General features: G+C 45.4%; 1 pseudogene across 1 annotated transcript; it reads left to right on the plus strand.

Moving 5' to 3' along the window:
- Nucleotides 1–6,981: 6,981 nt before the first annotated feature.
- On the plus strand, nt 6,982–7,310 carry LOC308242174 (peptidyl-prolyl cis-trans isomerase FKBP1B-like; annotated as a pseudogene). The gene has a single exon. The product of its transcript is annotated as a peptidyl-prolyl cis-trans isomerase FKBP1B-like (transcript).
- The last annotated feature ends 262 nt before the right edge of the window (nt 7,311–7,572 follow it).

Raw genomic sequence — 7,572 nt, forward strand, 5'->3', positions numbered from 1 at the left:
CTAACGTCACTTCTTCAAAATAGACTCGCCCAGGCCGTGGTATTTTGTGGAAGAGCCACACTCAAGGGGCCAAAGAGCCGCATGTGGCTCGCGAGCCGCAGTTTGCCGACCACTGACCTATGCGGTTAATCTAAAACACATTTATCATTCAGTGGACAGAGTGTTGACCTGTGGACTGAAGGGTCCTGGGTTCGATTCTGGTCAAGGGCACATGCCTGGGTTGCGGGCTCGATCCCTAGTTGGGGGTGTGCGGGAGGCAGCTGATCAATGATTCTCTCATTGTTGATGTTTCTGTCTCTCTCTGCCTGTCCCTTCCTCTATGAAATCAATAAAAATGTATATTTTTAAAAAGTACTTGAAACCTATCTGATCTTATTAACTAACTAGAGGCCTGGCGCATGAAATTTGTGCACGGGTACAGTCCCTAGGCCTGGCCTGTGATGAAGGCCATCTTCCCTGGCTGCCTGCAGCTGGCCCCTCCCCCCGCCACCACACACCCCAGTTCCCCATTTACCATCAGGCAATTGGAGCCTGATGGCAGGGGAAGGGACAGAGAGGTCTGCTGTTCCTGCCTGCTCGCCGTCCCTGCCCCTGCCACGGGTCACCCTCTGTGTGTGGGGTGACTGGCAGGATGGGGGCCTTGATCTAGCACCACCCACATCCCCTGCCACCCACCCCCGGTTCCCCATTTGCCATTGGATGATCGGAGCCTGTTGGCCAGGGAAAGGGACTGAGAGGTGGTCAGTGCACCTCATAGTGACTGGTCGAGCAGTCATTCTGGTTGTTCCGCTGTTAGGGTCAATTTGCATATTACCCTTTTATTATATAGGATATCACCCCTATAAATTTAATTTAATAAAGAAATTATAATTATTATTAATTTATGGTTTAAAACATATTTGATGAGTTTCAATCCATTGCAGTTATAATTCTTACTGAATTATATTGTCCCATCTTTGGTTATTGGGAGGCTCTTCAAGTTGACTCCTTATGTGTCCTGCAGCTGTATATTTGAGGACAACCCAGGGCAAAGCTGGCCACTTTCCTATTGATGTCACCCTAATGTCCTTAATTTTTACTATCTGGTGTATAATGTGACGTTCCAGGCTCATTTTGAATATTTCCTTCCCAGGACTCTACACCTGGAATCATCTATTTTTCCAAGGAGCTCTGGATCCTTTTAGTGAATGGCACTGAGAGACCTCATTCTAGGTGTAAAAAGTTCTTGCTTTTGAATGGGTGGTGATTTCTAGAAAAAAATTTTTTTACAAGAAGATGCATTATGAGTTCATACTGATATTTCTATTTCAAATTCAGGACTAATGACTTTCTATTTAACTTTATCTTATATCCATACCTCCATTCTCTCATGTCAAGAATCCCAGTTTTCAAAACAACCAATGTAAATTATTCATTGCTTTATTCCACCATATATACAAACTAGTGGCCAGTGCATGAAATTTGTGCACATTAAAAATTAATTAGAGGAAATAATTTAATATTGCTATTTGCCCTTTCTCTATAATAGAAGTGTCAGAGATGAAAGAAAATTAGTAAAATGTATACAAAAACCTTCCTCCTGTCTGAGAGTCAAGTCCCTGCCCACCCACATGCGCCTCAAAATTGCATGAGACCCAGACCCAGCTGGCTCGTGTCCCTTTGGGCTAGATCCAGACCTGGCCAGTCCCACCCTTATCAAGCCCCGCTGGGCAGGGGATGTAGCCTCAGGACGGGGAGCATGGCCTGAGGTCCCCCAGCCCAGACCAGGGCCGGGGGCGTGCCTAGAAGTCCCCTGTCAAGCCCCACTGGCAGGGGAGCGCAGCCTCAGGTCCTCTGGCCCAGTGCTGAGGCGGGGGGTGCTGCCTGAGGTCCCCTGTCAAGTCCCATGGGGGCGGGGGAGGGCGTAGCCTCAGGTCCCTGCTGATTGCTCGTTAAGGCTCCTTATGGGAACTTGGCTTCAGCTGTGGGTGCAGCCATATTTGTGACAGAGTGATGGTCAATTAGCATATTCCCTCTTTATTAGATAGGATGGTCTTAGCATAACAAAACCAATCCTACCATATTTCACTTTCCATTATTAAAAACAATTTAAAGTTTTGGTTTGTGCTTTTTAAAATTTTTTAATATTTATTGAGAGAGAGAAAGAGAGAGAGGTTGAGAGAGACATCAGTTTGTTGTTCCACTTATTTATGCATTCATTGGTTGATGCATTCTTTATGTGCCCTGACTGGGATTGAACCCACAACTTTGGTGTGTTGGGATGATGCTCTAACCAACTAAGCTACCTGGACAGGGCTGGCTTGGTTTTTAGGGGATATTCCATCAGGACTGTACAATCAAACTCCCGAGACTTAAGGTTACTGAAATAATTCCTCATATGTAGTTATGCCACCAACTTGATAAACAAGTTTATTTGTTTTGTTTTGTCAAATCTAAATTTGTTTTGACTTTTTCAATGTATCTACAAACTTCCAAAATAAATCTACTAAATAAGATATATTTAGAAAAGTCTAGCTTTTATCCCAATCTATTTCCCTTTTATTTCTATAAATAACTTTTTTTTTAAGGATGGGGGCCTTTCATGCTTTCTTTCTTTTTTTAAAATATATTTTTATTGATTTCAGAGAGGAAGGAAGAGGGAGAGAGAGATAGTAACATCAATGATAAGAGAGAATCATTGATCGGGTGCCTCCTGCATGCCCCTCACTGGGGATGGAGCCCACAACTCAGGCATATGCCCTTGATTGGAATCGAACCCGGAACCCTTCAGTCTGCAGGCTGACACTCTGTCCATTGAGCCAAACCAGCCAGGGCTATTTCTATAAATAACTTTAAATTTTTAAATGATCTTTTCTTCTATTTTTTCTATAACTAAATAAGCATATATAATATATTCATATCTCCCCAATGATAGTATACGATAATAATATTTTTTCATCTTGCACTTCACACATAATGATATATCTTGATGGTCACTCCATGCAACATAGAAATATTCATTTCCTTTCCCAGCTGCATAGTACTCTGTCGTGTATTGGCACCCTGTTTATCTATCAGTCCCTATTATAGCCATTGCTGATTTCCAGTCTTTTGCTACTTCCAATAGTGCTGCAATGAATAGCCTTGTGTGTATTACTCAATTTTTGTATTTTTTGACCATATGTCTTTAAGATGGATTCTTAGAAGTGAAATTTCTGAGTCAGAGGGTATAAATGTCTATGTAAAAATGCTAGATAGTGCCACTACCCAGGAAACTGATTTCTATTGTATATTGAATTACAGTTGTAAAAATACAATGAAGGGAAGAAATCAAGACCTCCCTGAAGGACTGACATCTGCCTCTTTGACAGAGCGACCTACCTTGACAGGTGACTCATTCAGTGCTGCTGAAATGATTAGGGGGCTCCCCATGCCTCCTTGTAGAAGGGCCCCTCCCAAGTCCTCCTCTGAGATACGGTGCCACTTTGCCTTCCTGAGTCACTGCTTCTGTTGCCCAAGCCTGCCTCACCAGCTCGATAAAAGATCGTCAGTATACATATTAAAGCAAAATCAGCCTTGTAAAGCAAAATCTTCCAGATAATTTATAGTTACCAAATTTTATCAAATTTATCAAAGTTAGCCCTCTCCCTCAGGAAACGGAATTGAGATCTAGAGACTATGCCACGTGGCCTGCAGGTCTACGTTGAAAGAAGTCAGCCAGGGCAGAGCTGGTCACCTGGGGAGGCGGCAGTCCAGTCCGTGTTCCTCCCAGAGCTGTTCTTTCAGCCTCTCATGACATCAAGGATTTTCTGGAGAGTAAGCAGCTTTTGTTTGCGAAAGTCTCCCTTCAGCGAGGGTGTGTTTGCATCTGCTGCAGGCTCTGCTTGGTGAAGTGTAGAAATGCCCAGGCAGAGCCACACTTGTGCCTGAAAACTGATGGCACCATCTCTAGTCTCCTCCACCAGACTTTGCCACTGTCAGCCCTGATTGTCACCATGTGTGGGAAGACCTTGCTTTGCATACAAAGCTGCCAGCTTCCTGAAGGGGATCCCATCTGCATCACCACCCTGCACCCCACGGTCCCTGGGACTGAACAGCTGAGGAAACTAAAGCCACTCTAAAGTGGGAATGTCTAAGGCTCTTGTAAAGATTTACAGAGGCATGGTTGTGACATGAAGCCTTCTGTAAAGTATGACTTCAAATACAATTATTGTTACTGTTAGACGAGGCACTTGAACAAGCTATTAACAAATGAGGTAGTGTGAAAAGAAAAGTATGGTGCGAATAAGTGTTCCAGGAATTTGGATTCTTGTGGGGGATGGGCCACTGAAGAAGGGAGACTGGAAGATGGGAAGATTTGGCTATGTTGGCATTCATATGCCAGTAGGAGTGGTGAAAATTTCTTGGAAGGGGAAAACTGCACCGACAGTTTGACAACAAGCACTGTTTGCAGCAACATCCTAATCAGAGGAGTCCTATAAGGAAGTTGAGAAAAATAGGGTCCAAAGGTAGCTAACATCGATCAGAGTCACTTTGTGCTGGGAACTGAGCTAAGTGCTTTACCTGGGCGACCTCATTTAATCCTCAGGGCAGCCCCATGGGGTGGTTACTATTCTGAGCACCCTCAGCTAACAGATCAGGAAATTGAGACACTGGAAGGTTAATTAACTTACCTGAAGGCTCGGGAGAGCCCAAGCATTCAGTGAGTGTCCAACTAGGACTTTGAACTGCCACAGGCAGAGGAGAGCCACTGAAGGTTTCTGAGCAGAGGAGTGACATGGTTATATTGGTGCTTCAGGAAAAAGCAATATGGTATCATAGTTTGGAGTTTGGACTTGGGCACCAAACTACCTGGTGTTTAAAAATTCCAGTCCTGCCACAATTATAGACATATTATATAACTGCCCTGTGCCTCAGTTTCCTCATCTATAAAATGGGGGTAATAAAAGCATCCAGCTTTTAGGGTTTTTTTGTTTGTTTGTTTTTTGTTTTTGAGGAGCAAATGAGATAATGAATGTAGACGAGTGACAATTGTTAGCTCTGGTCAGTATGTTAGCTGTCTGCTAGGTGGATCCGGAGGGAGGTCAGAGGCAGGGAAGCCACAGGAGCCTGGACTGAAGCAGCGCTGCCCAGGGTGATGGCAACTGGACTAGGGTAAGATATTTTAAAGTAAGATCCCGTAGGATTCACTAACTGGAAGTGTGGGATAAAAAGTAATAGTTAATGGCTCTCAGATCCCCAGTCCCACTGAATGGGGAGAAACGGGCTCCTGATAGCAGCAGGAAAACTAGGAAAGGAGCTACTTTTGGGGGGCAAGACCACATTTTGGGAAGGTATGGGGGTGTTAAGAGGACCTTGGGTTCTATTGCCAGCTCTGCTACCAGATGGCATATCATCTTGACAAAAGTCTTCTTCCTTCTCTGGGCCTGTCTTCCCTTTAGTAAAATGACGCTTTACACTTGAGATCTCATAATTCCCAAGTTAGATATTTTCCTGTTTTGCCTGGGAGTGCCCTAAAGGGAGAATGATTCTGATGGCCTGGCTCTTAAGCTTTTTAAGATTCAAGAGTAGGTGAAAGGAGGAAGGTAATAATATAAGTAGAGGACGCCATCCCCTTATTTTTCTTTGCACCTGCTTAAATGTTGTACAGTACCTCGATCCCTACAATCGCCCCTCAGCCAGGCTCTCCAAAACAGCCTGTCCCATAGATCCTGGCACCTGTCAGGAGGTTCTGGGGACCCGTGTCAGAGAAAGTTAAGTTCATTGTTTATTTGATTTTGCCACACTCTCCTTCACTTAATTGGTTCCTGACTGGGCTTGTTTTCCTACCAGATTAGAGAAGAAAGGGAAGGTTGTTTTTAAAGTTCACCGTCCTTAGCACTGGCATCAGAGATACAGCGACAGTGAAACTGGAACCCTTGGTGGTGGCGGCAGCCCAGAAGAGCTTGTGTTTACCCAGAGGGTGCACCTGAGAGGGCAGAGCATTAAGTGCCAGGTGTGTGCCTGGAACTGGCCTTGTGCAGGTGCACGCCAAGTGCCTTCCATTCAGGACGGCTGTAGGCGAATGGGCAGACACTCTTCTGAAAAGAGCTACATTTTGAAATAGCGTTTCACAAAAAATAAACAGGATGACAAAACTGAGGCTGAACAATGAACACGTTGAATGCGTTCAATCAACCTAGATAGAAATAGACACCTGGGGAGACATTTGTTTCAAATACAATACCACTTATACAACATAGCAGGGTAGCATTACAGAGAGGGTACCCCCTCTTCCTTTTTTATTTATTTACTAGAGGCCCAGTGCACGGGTTTGTGCACCAGTGGGGGGGTCCCTCGGCCTGGCCTGTGGGGAATGGGCTGAAACCGGCAGTATGACATCCCCCGAGGGGTCCTGGAGTATGCGGGCACAGGCCAGGCTGAGGGCCTCTAGTATGCATATAAGATCTTTGGTTAATCTCTTCCCACCCTCTCACCTCCCCACTTCCCTCTGAGATTCATCATTCTGTTCCATGTTTCCATGCCTATGGTTTTTGCTCCTGTGTTGAGCATCTGCCCCCTGGTGGTCAGTGTGCATCATAGCTACTGGACAGTTGGCTGGTTGGCCGGTTGGCTGGTCAGCTGGTCACTTAGGCTTTTATATATATAGATTTTTTTATTTTTTTTTTTTAGCTTGGCATCTGTGCCTAAACCATTTTCCTCAGGTTGTGACAATATTTAGAGTTAAATTTAGGAATTCAAGATTAATTCTACCATATTGGGATTGATAGTCATTTTAAAAACTTTAATTGGTTCTCAGACTTAATGATTAGAGGAGACTTTGACATTAAGTAGGCTTCTTTCAGATCACACAGAATCATTGGTGTTATTCATGTCGGCAAATATTTATTAGAGTGGTGGCCGGGAGGCGAGTCAGAACGCCAGAGGGATCTGGAGCCAGAGCGAGCCTAGCCGGGGTCAGGGCAGCAGTGGGACCCTCAGAGGCGGGGCCAGTGGGACGCAATGGGCAAGGAGATGGAGACCATCTCCCTGGGAGACGGAGGGACATTCCCCAAGAAGGACCAGATGTGTGTGGTGCACTACACAGGAATGCTCCAAAATGGAAAGAAATTTGATTCATCCAGAGACAGAAACAAACCTTTCAAGTTCAGAATTGGCAAACAGGAAGTCATCACGGGTTTTGAAGCGAGAGCAGCCCAGATAAGCTTGGAGCAGAGGGCGGAGCTGACCTGCACCACTGATGTGTGGCCTATGGAGCCACTGGCCACCCCGGTGTCATCCCTCCCAGTGCTACCGTCATCTTTGACGTGGAGCTGCTCAACTTAGAGTGAAGGCAGGACGGAACTTAAGGTGGCTGGGGAGACGGATGCTGCTCACCCTCCTCGCCTGCTCTGCCACTGGGATGGCTCCTCCTGCTTGGGGCTCTTGATCAATGCGCTAACCTCGCTGCCCCACGACATTATCCATTCTCTCTGCCCAAGTTGCTCTGATGTGTTGGTCATTGTTCACGCGCATCTTTGCGTGAGGAAACTTCGGTTGCAGATCAACATTTCAGGTTGTACATTTTGCGTGATGCATGTAGTAGCCATTCTT

This window comes from Plecotus auritus (assembly GCF_963455305.1).
Source record: "Plecotus auritus genome assembly, chromosome: 2".
NCBI classification, from domain to species: domain Eukaryota; kingdom Metazoa; phylum Chordata; class Mammalia; order Chiroptera; family Vespertilionidae; genus Plecotus; species Plecotus auritus.